The following is a 14,433-nucleotide window of genomic DNA, read 5'->3' as shown; positions in this document are numbered from 1 at the left end:
AGGTAATATTATTTCCATTTTCAATTTTGGTTTTTTTCAGCTTTTTCCATGAAGGATTGCCCTTGGTGGCACATCATTCACCTCGCACCACCAGACCGAGCAGCAGTACCTAAATAAGCAACATTTAAATATCTTACCCAATACACGCCTATCAGTAATGCATATCCAAACTCCCACAGTAGCTTCATTTTTTAACATGTCTCTGTTTGCCATCAAATCACCATGTGCACTTTGATCTTGCACACTTGACACATTCTAACAGACAGAAGGAACAGAACCATCAGTTCTCCCTGGCACCATCTGGGGTTCTTCTGCAGTTACTTTCTCCCTGGCTGCCTACAGCTCAACTCAGCTTTGTTTTTTTGCTTTCCCCCTCCCCGCCCACCCCCCACCACGTTCCTGATCTTTTTGCTCGGCCTCAGGTTTCTTCCCAACATCACCTTCCCCAAACCCTTTACCTTTGTCACACATTCCAGGGCTGCTCTAAAGTTCAGGAGAGGTTCCCCCCCCCCCCCCCCCCCCCCCCCCGCCTTGCTATTCTCATTCTGCTTGAAGTGCACTGCAATTACAACAGGATATGAACTATCTTGCACTGTTATAGATGTGTTCAATTTTCTCTCTTTTAGTAGAAGTCTTTTCCCATCACTTTGGCCTGACAAACGTGACATTCACGCATTGATTGTATATGTCTGCTTTACACAGCATAGCTAATGACTTTCCCTTCCCCTGACTTGAATTCCAGATTAGTTTTGCTACTGCTGAGCATCCCATTCTATCAATAATTGCAGGACGATTATCTCATTTGTGATTTTTTTCCTCCAAATGCTGAAAAAATCTGTGAATCTTAAAGAATATGATGCAGTCAATGTAAGGTTTTAAACTAATACTTCATTCTGGAGACTCTCCTCACTGTGTCTATCAGCTTGAAGACACCCCAATGACTTCTGCATATCCTCAGAAGGGAATTCAGCTTGCCTTCTGCATTGCCAACTACTCAGTTTCCTCTGAAAGTTGTTATGTGGTGCTGTGACACAAGTGTTACAAAATTTGAGGCTTAATCTTAAAAGTCAGGACAGAAAATAAGATTTCTATCGTAAAGCCTCACCACTGTCTCACCTGATTCTTCCATCACTTGCCTTAATGCAAAAAGTACTTTATAAATCACGCTGTTTTCTAGGGGCAGAGGCCAATCATATCACAGAAGATTTTCCTTTTATCTCTGGGGGATCTCAGATATCATCTCCTTTGCAAGGTGTTATTTTGGGCAACGAATCATGGATACCATTTACTACCTTACACAGCTCTTCATTTTGGACTTTCAATCTTTAGTGTAAATATCAAGTCTCACTTGAGTTCACCTGGCCATTTCTGTTGGGTTTTTTTAAATTAATTTTTTATAGGCTCTGAAATGAAAAAGAAAATACTGGTATTACTGAACTGATATCAGATATCCATGAAAGATAGGATGGAAAGATTTTTTTCCTGATCTTTAATCTCCTCGCTCTTCCATGTGCTGAAAATTATCCTAATTTCTTCCCACTAAAGAATTTTATAAAGCCCTGAAAAATAAGAGATGCAAAGCTACCTTTGATCTGTGACTCATTTCTGGACCTGATCCTCCTTAGCCTGAATGGAAAATCCAATTTAGGAAAATAATATGTTCCAATCAATTTTTTCTTTTTCTTTTTCTTTTTTTTTTTTTTTTTTTTGCAGCTAATCAGAACAACTGTAACTAAATAACATTGAGTTCCAGTCTGTACCAAGAAATGTAATATTTTAAGTTTCCTAAAGAGACATAGGATGTCAAATTCAAGGCAGGTGATGTAAAATTTGATGCCAGGAGTGTGACTTTGGTGTTTCAAACTGAGGAGACGCGTTGGTAGTTTTGACAGTGGGTTTCTGCATTTCAGAAGCCTTGTGGTTTTGCTTAATATATTTTCCAGTGCTTCTTTCCAGTCAATTCTTTGTGCATTCAAATAAAAGCATATTAATAATGAGAAAATATAAACCCTCACCACCTCCCAGCACTCACAGAACCATTAAGGTTGGAAAGTACCTTTAAGATCACCAAGTCCAATTACTTAAACAAAGAATAAACCCAGTTAAAGACTGAGACAACTTCAATTTACCAGACATTTTCCTACTTTGTGGTTAATAGAAAAATAAGTTTAATGACAACGTGACAGATGGTTTTCTTTGTGTAACAGAAAATAGGGGATAAAGAGATTTGACTGAGAGAAATCAGGACTCTTGTCTCTCAACATATATTTTGGGAACTGTGGGCTCTTGGTTTAAGGTAACCATTTAAATAGCAAGGACAGAACTCTGAAGCCATTTCATGGATTGAAAAGATGAACATGACTTCATCAGAAACAAGAAATTCGTTACAAATCCACTGCAAAACTAAGGGTGCATTGGAAGGAGGAAGGCTTAAAATAGATCTCCCAAGAAATACGAGTGTATTTCATATTTATCTCCAGTGGAAGTTGCAGAGTGACACAAACATCTCTGTGTTGTTTCTGTGTCTCACTCAGTTTTATTTCAGATCATTCACTGAATACTCTCCATGCAAAAATATATTCCTGACAGTGCTTGAAATATAGATTTTTCCATTATAATTTTTCAATTCCTTTTTTTGTGCTACCTTTACATCATCCTGGCCCTTTTCATTGCACTCCCAGAATTAAATTGGTGCTGTTAGAAGTTCCTGATTTCGCAGGATGGATTAACTGCCTTTCATAACCTTTTTATCATTTCACCAAACCTCCCCAACAACACATCCCTACAGGTACAAACATGAATATAAACACCACATATAATCTTATCCTTTTTTTCCTTTCCTTTTTTGTTTTTATTTTTGAATTATAGTGGTGTCTGAAAATACCAGCCAAGAACAATGTCCTTTAAAGCTCTATGAGAATACAGTCCTGAGCCATAAAGTCCTTGGTATTAACCCAATAAGATATGCAAGGAATTCAAGAGAAACAAAGCCTAATGTACAGATAGAAACTGGATCAGGAAATACCCATTCTCTGCCTCTTTCAGTCCAAAAAATTACTGGGTCTTTCACCCTTGCTGAGAACAACCCCAAGCAGATGAAACACTTGCTCCTCTCAGAAGCTCAAGTTAGGAACATTTCAATGGAAACAAAAATGCCAACATAGACAATATGAAAAGGGAAAATACTGCTTTGGTAATACCTCAGAAGAAAGGAACGAGGCCCAAAGCTATGATAGTGATCTCTAGCAGGGTTCCACAAGGTTCTGCAGTTAAGCAGGAAGGACATGGGGAGATGGCCCTGCTCACTGTGTGGTGGGAAACAACATTCAGGTGACAACTGCCAATCAAAGAAGCAAAACTTTGAAATCCTGATTGGAAGTTTTACTATTTCTAGCTAAGCTATCATCGTTCTAAGTGGGAAAATGAGGGGGGAAAGCCAGCTTGATAAACAAGAGATTTTTACTGCTTACCATGAGCTAATGCCGGGTGCTGGCAAACAACATTTGCAGCAAATGGCAGAATAGAGCATCAACTTGCAGAAGTAGATTTGCAAGAAAGATTTGATGCAGAACTGGTTGTTCCTGTGCTATTATTCAGTCCAATCTATTGCTTCTTTTACATATCATTAAATGTTTTCTGGAAATCAGGAGCTCTCATCCCATATCATGTTTAAAGTTCACATTAGGGGAGCCTGGTTCTCTGCAAAATTACACCAGTTGCAAGCTGAACACTACAAGAGAAGGACCCTTAAAATGAACTACTACAAAGTTAAAACCTTCAGCAGACTATACATGGGATTTTTATTTTACTGTAAAATTTGATGTGCAGATGCTAGAGACTTGGAAAACATGGCTTGGACAAAATTTGTAACACAGGAGAATTTTTCTGAAGAGAAGAAAAGAGATCTCACTGAAATAAAATTAAACTCCAGGAGAAACTTGATCAGGGAAAAGGAGAAGCAAGAAAGAGGGAAGAGAAATGGGGTAGCAGAGTGAAACATCAGGTGTAGGATTGTTTCTGTCAGTACTCCTTTATCTTTCTTGTTCACTTCTCAGTGGGTCACTCCAGTTGTCATTCCTGCACAAGAAGCTATAACAGAAATAACCAAATTTAGTAAATCTGGGGCAAACTAGTGTCATACAGAAATAGTTTATCCTGGAAGAATTAGCAGATGTACTTTTAATGGTGAAATGTGGGCCCTCAGGGAGATGTCCCAGCCATAGCAAAAAGGACTGGAATTTCAGCCACTCACCACAACTCAAAGCCACCAGGAAGCAGCCAGCTAACTCTGAGGAGACAGCTCTGATCTGAAGACACCCTTTTTTTTGGAGAAGTGGACCCCTGTATCTCCATCTGACTTGCACGAGTGACTATTAGTCAATACAGCAAAGGTAATATCCAAGAAATCTGTGCCTGGAGGCTCCATGACCATTCATTCCATCTGCCCCTCCAGTCCTATCAGCTTCTGTGCAGATGTGCCTGATCCTGTGCTTCTCTGCAAGTCACTGGGCTCTGGGGACACAGCTGAGGGATGTCCCCCAGCCCCAAGCACGTGAGATGCTCCTCACAGGAGTAACACCTCTGGCCTTCGAGCTGGCAGGAGGTTGAGCCCATCCTAAGCTTGTCAGTCCTTAAAACCAAAGCCTCAGTCTGCAGTTCTGCAGATTTGGCCACGGAGAGGTCAAATCTGTTTCAGGCTATTGCTTCAAACACTCTTTTAATGGCAGCTTGTGACAGCAAGGACAACTGTCTGCAGACAATCCCAGAGTGCACAGCTTTGCTGAATGAATGCCATCCTGAGTCAACACCTCCACTGTTTACCTTGAGAAGATGAAGATCAGAGGAAACTCCTGAGGTTCTTGGCAGGTGGAACAATTTTCCCCACAAGGAACAGGCACAGCGAGTTTGAGTCTGTATTCCTGAAATACAACAAAGGTACTCAATTAATTTGGAGAAGTCACTATCAATTTCTAAAGTTCCATTGAGATACCATAAATAATTCTTTGCAAGCTTATTAATTTAATAGCTCTGATATTCATTCCGTTTCATCGTATGTTTGCCAGGCTTTTATTCATTTTGATTTGTTTTTTCCTCCTCAAATGTTATTTTAAATAGCTTTCATGAAATAGCTGCATAATAAGTGTACCCTTTTGTTCTTCTTCAAGGAAGCTCAGCAAAAGCATAACAAATAATAAAGCTGATAAAAGGATACATGAAATGCATACCAAAATCCAGGTTTTTTCTGATGCAAGCACCATTTAACTTCAAGCTCAGACATTTCTCATCAGACAACATCTTGAGAAGCTGTTGGGCAATGGATTGAAGCCAGAGCCAAGTAGTGGAATTCTGGTTTTACCCTCCTCATTTTACCCCCCTGACTGGAAGTGTGCAATATAATAATGTGTTATTTGGCCATCCAGCTCAGGGAGGTAAGAGGGCCCCTTTAAGGCTTTCAACTTTGCTGGGTGAGCGAGAATTAAAATGAGTTGTTAACAAGAAAGCAGAATGCATAATGCTCACAGCAGAGTCTAAAATAAATTATGACATTTATGCTCACACGCTTATATTTTGGAGAGTGAATGTGACTGAACAAGGCAATTATCTCTAATTAGGAGGGGCTAGGGTCATTCCCTTAATTATGTCCATCACAGCTAGTTAACAATATTGATTAACAAGATAAGAAGCAGAATAAGCCATTCATCCCTGAATGGGGTTGTTATAGATTTTCTAGTGAATTCCTACAATCTATTTCCAAAGGAAAATTGCAGAACTGGAGGTGCCATAATTCCAACAAAGCCTGATTTCAAACAGGCTCTTCTGAAAAACATTCCTGAAACAATCTGCTTTTGTTAATATGGAATAATTATGGAGCTAAATAAACATACAAGAGCGTTCCATAAGTGTGCCTGACACACACAGGGAAAACACTCTTTGATCCTTGAAGCAGAAAAAATTTCAGGCCCAAACTCTGCAGGGCTGAAGACAAAGACAAATTACAATCTGACTGACTGCAAGTGATTAAGAAGAATGCAGACCTGCCACAAGAAGTCCTGGACTAACTTGGAAATAGTTCCCTAAGAATGGCTCGGTGCAATCCCTGGTTTAACTCAAAAACTGTCAGTGGAATCAAATTAGGAAATATTTTGTCTGTGAGATATTATGAAAGAGAAATACAGATGTATATGTTCACACTCACAGGCACACTTGCTCCTCCTCCACCATTTGCAATAAAATTCTCAATCTGTGAGATGTCCTACTATCTTCAAAATAAAATCAGGGTTTTCCTGCTTTTTTCCTTTCCTTTTTTTTGTTTGTTTTATGTGCATGTGTGATTTGTGGGTTTTTTTCCCTTCTGCATCCTGTCACAACACAGTGATTGATCCCCAAGTTTAGTGGCGGGCAACCAAGTGGGTATCAAACATCCGTGGTGCTTCTGAAGTGCCAGTGCCAAACTGCAAATTGGAAACGCTCTCCTGGTTGCTCCACCAACAAAAGAGACCCTTGATGTGCAATTCCACCCCTCATCCCTCTCAAGCCATTCTCAGGCAGCTGAGATGAGACAACAACAGCGGCAGAGCATGTGCCTGATTGTTGGCATGTCAGACAGACATTATTAAAACCAGTGGGGGCAAGAACAAAGATGAGAGGGAAGGCATTTGCTGCTTTGTTCTGATGCTGGAAAGCTGATTTGGGAAGGAAGGAGTTCCTGGATGCACTGACATAGATATAAGGACTTGATGCAATGAAGGCATCCAGACTGTCTCTGTGTATTTTGGATAATAAGGTTTTCAAATATTTTCCATCTAATATTAAAAGAATACATATGCTAAAGTAATCTGATTTAGAAACCTTTGTTCCTATATCTCAATATCATACTTATTTTCATATCTCCAGCCAAGAAACTATCCCAGAATTAACACAAAAGCAAACTTATTCTGACCCTGAGTATAAAATACAAGTTCTTGGTCATGTCCAAAATCATCATCTCGTATTCACTGCTTCAAAAAAAGGAATGCAAAGAATAATACTTTTTAGAACAAAAAGCAATTGCTAATTGCTAACAATAATATTTAAATTGCTCTCTAAATGAAAACACTTAAGAAGCATTTAACTACAGTGCTCACAGCAAAATTAAAGCTATGGTTGGACAGATAAAAACTACTATTCTCATTTAGCAAAGAATTAAACCCTCTTGGAACACCTGCTCCAGACCAGAGATATAATAAAGCAAACACTGAGGTGAAAAAGAAACCCTTTCTACTAGAAGTACAAAATTTTTATTTTTTTCCCTATAATATGTTTGTTTTGGTAGACAGATTCTTTAGGAAAGTTTCACACTTGTGAAAATGTGTTTTACGTGTAAATGTAAAATACCCAATCATGTGACCAAGAAAGAGATGCAAAGCATTTTACATGGACTGTCAGAACTTTGATAAAGAATTCAGAGCGGACTTTTTTCAAACCTTGAAACAGGGATGTTCCACAAATGCTGCACGTCAAAGCCTTAAGTGAGTTCCCCAGCATTCTTATTCCTTACTTATAAATGTAAATTTCTCTCCCAAAAGAAAAATCAGTAAAATACAGACTATCATCAGCATCTTGGACACTTCTCAACACTTCACCAGTGAAATGACATTTCTTTAATCTCAGAGCTTTTGACAGTGGTGCAAACAAAGTTTCCAAGTGACCTGAGAAGGTTCCAGAAGAGGTGCTCACTAGAGATGCTGCATGACAAAGGCAACTGAACAAATGAAAGCAGCACTAAACTAAACTACAGACCTCAGAATGTGGATAGTTTGAGAACCCACTGTTTAGGAATAAAATGTGTTGTACATGAAACATAAATTTGCTTTACAGTAAAACCATAAAAGGCAGAAACACGGACGACTTTAAGATTGCAAGAAGTTTAAAAGATACCATCCCAGATCTACTTTAGGGCGGTGATGATGTTGGTATCAAAAGTCTGTAGCTAAAACTGGTTCATACTAAAAAGTGGTTTCACCAGCGCAGAACTGTGATCAGGAAAATGGCAACCTCTGTGGTGACTCCTTGTGAGCATCAGATGAGAATTGAGGATTGTGGGTGCAGATGACAGAGGGGCAACGCTGCCAGAATGCTGGGAACTTCTGGAATAATTCTAGGAGTTAATGGTAAAACTTGATTAAACTATGCTGTTGTTTATGGATCTTAATGCTTTCAACATTACAAAGCACAAAGAAAACTTTTTTCCTCGTTAAGCACAGAAAACACAATTTCTAACCACGTTTCTTGAATGCCACAAGATACAAACTACAGTGTAACCACATTGTTCTTAAATTTGCAGTAAATCCCCCCTTCTTTGAATTTCCTGGGGCGGAATACTCCAGTGTGTCTTCTGTGGTTAAAATCCATAATGTGTCTTCCTTTTTATTCATTTACTTTTCCCCCTTTGGAGTCTTTTAAAGAATCTTTCTCTTCTAAACCTCTGCATTCTTATAGCTACCAAGTCCTTCATGTTTCTGTCAACAGAAAGAAGCTGTGAACAGGATCAAGTATAATTACATCAAGCTTTTCTATTGTTATCACTATATTTATTAAAGGACAGCAAATATAAGAGACGTTTTTTAAAATATTCTATGGCACAAATATTTCTTTTTCAGTTCTCATTGCAGCTGTCCTGAAAAAAGTCAGGTTTGTAGAAATTAGTGGAATTTCTTCCTTGAGATCTGTTCAACAAGGACCATTCTTTTGACTGAAAAGTCGTAGCTCAGCATATACCTCTGCATCCGAAAAAACAACATTTGTGCCTTCAGTTTCATTTGCAGATGTTACAGAACCCACTAACTGCAAAGCCTGGAAGCTTTGTAGGACCAGTGCACTTAAGCCACTGCATTCCCATACCAACAGGAAAAACATAACTCCAAGCTCCAAAGAGGAATGAGAAGAAAACCAAAAAAGGACACATTAAATACATTCTGTAGCATGTCAGCCCCACTACCTGTTTCATGATACTTCTTACTAGATTAAGTAATAAGCATCTGCTTATCTGCAGTTGCCAGGCTCTTTAGTTTCCAGTTATCAGGTCCTCTGCTTCTTCTCCCTCTCCTTCATGCTCCTGCAATGTCCCTCTCCTGTTTCTTTGTGTCTGTGACATTTCCCAGAGAACACAGGCAGGTAACAAACCACCAGCTGCACTTATTCTTCTGATCTGCTTCTCAGTAGAACAGCAGTTCTGAGCAGGATTAACTTCTCTAGAATAAAGCAGAGATGTCATGTTTGCTCCTGACTTGCTAACAAACTGCTTGGCCATTTAATTCCCTGTTTCATTTGATTGCAGTAGAAAGCTTTGTTAGGCGAAGGAGTTGCCTGCCTTAAGCAAGTGACAGAGCTTAGCAGTCCCAATTCACTGTTACTGCAACGTCCATCTCCTTAGCAGGGCATGAGGTGAAAAGGTGTTTACATGGAGATAGAACTGACTCACACAGAGGACAGCACAGTGAGGTGACAGAGCTGCACAGCTCACCTTCCACAGATCCCAGGTTTTCTTGGGAAGCCCAGCTGCATGAGGCCATCAGGGCTCCCAGCTTCTCCAGAGCATCAAAAAAAGCAGGAGCTGCTTGCCAAGCTTTGCAGAGGCTGCTGCAGCTTTAGAGGATGTGGCTGTGAGCAGCCAGGTGATCGAGGCTGACTCGCACTCTTCTATAGGAACCTGGCATGCTCTGCCAGGCCTATTCCAAGGCAGCACCTGGTCGGGGGTCTCCTCTTTCCTCTGCAACGCCCCCAAGGGAAATAAGGAATTCTCATGTTCTGAAACGTGGCCATAAAGCTGGGCATCTTCTGTCTGGATGCAGATGTAATGATAACTAGAGATATGTTACTTTATGTTCAATGAAGGCAGGATCCACTGTTAAAATTGAAGCCTTGGGCCCACAGCTGTCTTTGCCAGTGCATCTGTGGCAATTCCCATCAGCTGCAACTCAAGTTATCGCATTTGTATATTAGGATACAGACATTTTTTATGAGACACAGCAACCAGGTTTAGAAGAAGATCCATATGATTTGTCCTCCTAGCCCTTTCAAGCAGGCGAAAGCTCAAATGCACCGAGTCTCTAAGGGAGCTGAGGTTTGTTTTGTCACTGTTCATCAGCAACATGACAGAATCCATCAAGCTGACAAGAATGATGAAATATTTTGATTGCATACTGCTTTGCAGAGAAATTGGTAAATACATTTCTGATTAAACAGAGGCTAAACCCTTTTTAACCTTCTAAATTCTAATCATGGCTGTTTCGGTCTTTTCATAAACACGTTGATTGAATTTTTGTCTGTTTAAAGCTGAGTTTGTTGTTGTGTCCAGAACACTGGGAAGCAGAGTGCTTTGTTTCCTGCTTCACACAGATGGACAGAGTACCTGTGAAACCAGGCTGATTCACAGGGAAGCCACCACCCTTTTGGCCATGCCAGTGAAGCCAAATACGCCCTTAGGGCTCCTGCCAAGCACCTCCCACCAGGACTGAAGATCCCTGAGTGACCAAATGACCCTCATTTGCCTTTGTGTACCGCGGGATAGACCAGACAGGGAAGCCAAATAAAGTCCTGATCCAATTGGGGCATTTAGTCACTCAAATGCACATTTTCCCTGACCCCAAGGTGATTATACTCCTTACACCACTGCTCAAAATTATATCAGGAACTGCCAAGAGAGAAATTAGAAAGCAGATACACTTAGGAGATACTATATAGATAATTATGTCACATATTTTACATGTTACACCTAGAGCCTGCCAGAGAGCCACCACATTTTTTACTAGCTCTGACATCTTCACACCATGTGGAGAGGGAAGAGAGTAGTTAAGGAACTTTCTTGTCCTAAAATAGCCTTAACCCAAATAATACCAACAAGGAAGACTGTGAAGGATGAAAATGTCAGTTTGTTCTGAGACAGAGAAGTCAAACACCTTTTATGTGTTACTATTCCACTTTTTTTTGAAGCAAATTTGCAAAATTTCTTGTCTGCTTTGGGCAACTGTGAGGTTTGTTCCTCCCTAAACCACAGTGACACCTTCCAAAAGTTCTACATTCTCCTTAGCTAATTTTTAAATTTTCATAAATAAAAGTGGAAGCTTGCAACACGTCTCTCTGGGTTTTGTAACCTCTGGAAATAGGAACATGATTTTCCAGACTTTTTTCCAGCAACAATTTTTTTAAAATATAAATTTACTACAAGAAGTTGAACTTGAAAAAATACAAAAAAACACTTGGAATTTTTGAGGAAAGTATGATAAATGGTTTATTTTGATAATTTGTTTGGCTCAGCCAGAAAAGCACCAGCCATGTGAGATGCAGTGTGTCTGCAGTGGTGCTCTTTCCTCTGTGAATCCAAATGAGCCCATTTGAAAAGGTTATCACAATGTTGTTTAGTTGCTATTTCTGATACCACAGGCCAATCCTATCACACACAAGTCATGCAGCTTAGAATAATGATGAACTAACAACACTGGTGAGGGGTTCACAGGGCAGCAAGTTTAAGTCACACAGAGCTGGTCAATAACTGATTTCAGATTTAAAACTTGTGGCTATGTCAAGACATTTTGGCCAGAAGTACAGATGAGATGCGCATTCCCACAGTGGCAGTGCTAATTATTCTGTGATAATCAATTTAAAAGTAACTTTTAGTAACACAATAAGGTCTTAGATGAAGGTCTGCAAAGCCTCAGGTGGATTCAGGTAACTAACTATAAACCCTGAAACCCAGCTGGCAGGGATTTGGCAGGTGTGATTTAAAATAAATTTATAGAATAATATAATTATTCTGAACATAAATGGTCTCTGACTAGAACAGTGAAGTCCAAGAAAAAACCTGTTCAGAGAACCAAAGAAAAAAAAAAGGGGCAAAAGAAATTAAATAATGGGCACAGGAACAGGAGTGAGACTGTGACTAATACAGTGAATAATCTATCACGAAATATTACACCTGAATGATTCTCAGAGAAAGGTTTCAAAACTTCTTCCTGAGCAGGCAGTACCATCAATACCCCTAAATTGTACGTTTGAATCTCTCTCTGTCCTTTCTCTTTTGTAACTCCTGTTACCTGCAGTGAGTCAGGGGTGGACAGTTCCTGCTGCCCTGAGTGGAATTACTCCCCTTTTGATGAGATTTCTTATCCACAGACTGAATTTATGAACTTGAGCTTGTATTTTCAAATAAATCCAAGAATAAGCATGTAATTCCTCATGGGACATTTCCGAGTATGATTTTTTCAAACCACTGGGTATATCCAAATCCACTTTAAGTGAGGAAAAAAAAGAGGCAGCAATGTTCCTATTGCTTCATTATTCCTGCAAGAAATAATCTTTCCCAGCACTGATTCCATCCCCCGTGCCAGATTTAACAGGGAAGGTAGAACACAGTGAGTTTCTTTTAGAGCTGGTTTCAAGCCGCCAGAATCAACTACATAAACAAATCAAACATGTAAAGTAGGTAAGAGAATGAAAAATCACCCTAATGCTTCTTGCAGAGATAAAATCTTTATGTGTGTGTGTGGGAGAACACAACTTCTTTTGTCATTTGTTTTTCATTAGTACTAAAAGAACTCGAAACTTTAAATCACAATTACACACAGTTACAGCCAATCTGGGACTCTTGTTCTGGATGATGCCTTAACTTCAGAAATAAGAAATAATTAGGTTTTGCAAAGAGGAAGGTCCCACACATACTGAAAGCAATGTCTTTGTTGTTATATTCACATTTTTTCCCATATGCTTTCGTGAAAAACGACTACTTTTATGAACTGGGCATAACAGATATTGTGATAGCATTTTCTCCTGTCTGAAAAACTTGAAGTCATGGTAAATATTGACACTCATCACCATCTTGCATGTCTTTACTGGAAAGAAGGACAGTAAACAGTTGATATGACTGTGATGGGGAAAAAAGTAAATTCTAAAACTGAATACATTCTGAACTTGAAAACAAAAAGATGTGACAGGTTAACAGCTCTATACAATTAGGAAAAATCCCTTCACTTCTGATCAGGAATAATATGTTTTGTTGGGGTTTTTTTCCTCTTCTTCTTTCTAAAGGAATCATATGGAAACTTATTTGAGGGAGCTTAACTTGGACTTTAACAAAGTTTCAGAAGTTCAGCCTTGTTGTGTGTTTACTCCACCAAGGAAATGTTTTCCACTTAAGCAGCACATTCATCTAATTAAATTAAATTAATCCATTCTATATCCCTAAGGTAAAAAGCAGCCACATTTTCATTTATTTATGTGTTGTTTTCCCTAGATTCTGAAACTAGTGGCAAAAAAAAAAAATAAAATTGTAGTGGAATTAATTTTGAAGATGCATCTGATTTATGTTACTCCTTGCAGCAAAACTATTCCCTTTCCATGGGTAAAGCTGCTTCCCTGATACCTCCCATCTGCAAGGGAAAGTGACTACAGTTTTTCCTCTTTAAGGGAAAACGTTTCCAGCAACCTCTCAAATAATGGGATTATATAAAAAGAATTGCAACTGCCATGAATACTTCCCTTTTGAGGACTCTCACCAAGTTCTGGACATGTCTCCCTGCCTAAAAGTTCATAAAGTGCTGTAACTAAATTAATGCTGGTGAGGATTTTCTGTTCCTTCTAGAAAAGAGGCAAAATATGTGCTGAGTTACACTCTGAGACTGAGTTAACATTGTGCCAATTGTAAATGCTACTGCTCTGACATGGATAAATGTGGTTTATTAGGATGTCTTGCTGCTTCTCCTCATATCATTTAGATAATGCTCCCATCTCCTCAGTTTCCTCTCTTGTCACAGATTGCCTGTAGAAAAGTGTGAAGCCAATCTAGATGTCAGATTACCCTCAGATCATAACCAAAAAAAAAAATCAAAATACAGTGTTAAAAGTGTAGAGCTGTTCTTTTTAAGATTTCTAGCCAAGAGCAGCGTTTGAACTAAAAGGAGAAAACCACTCTTTGTGCATTGCTATTTGTGGGTCTCCAACAAAGTGCTACCACCCTAAGGCTTCAACTAATTCAAAATTAACTGTGTAAAATAACAGGGCTCGAATTCTCTGCTATATCAAACCCACCTTTAAATTCAAGTACTATTGACTTGATCCTCCTAAAATCATCACCAATCATGGTCATGCTTTTGGTGCTGCAATTTATTACCCTTGGGCTGAAGCCATACAGTGGAAATCTTTGTTGGAAGGGACGTTTTGCATGGCCCTTGCTCATGGTAAAACAGACCAGTGAAACCTGAATTGGACCAAGGGCTCTGGGCATGGATTGGAAACTCAAGGACTGTCAGGATCTATGTAATATTTTTGCAGAATGAAGAAAAATTTGCTGTTAACTCACAAGTGTTTTCACTTTGGGTATATCGTGTATCTTCCTTCTCAGCTATAAACAACAGGGTTGCAGCCACATTATAATTCATGCGCAAAATATTTGCATTTTTC

The sequence above is a fragment of the Corvus moneduloides genome, chromosome 2 (assembly GCF_009650955.1).
Source record: "Corvus moneduloides isolate bCorMon1 chromosome 2, bCorMon1.pri, whole genome shotgun sequence".
Taxonomy (NCBI): Eukaryota; Metazoa; Chordata; class Aves; order Passeriformes; family Corvidae; genus Corvus; species Corvus moneduloides.
This window is presented reverse-complemented; position numbering follows the sequence as displayed.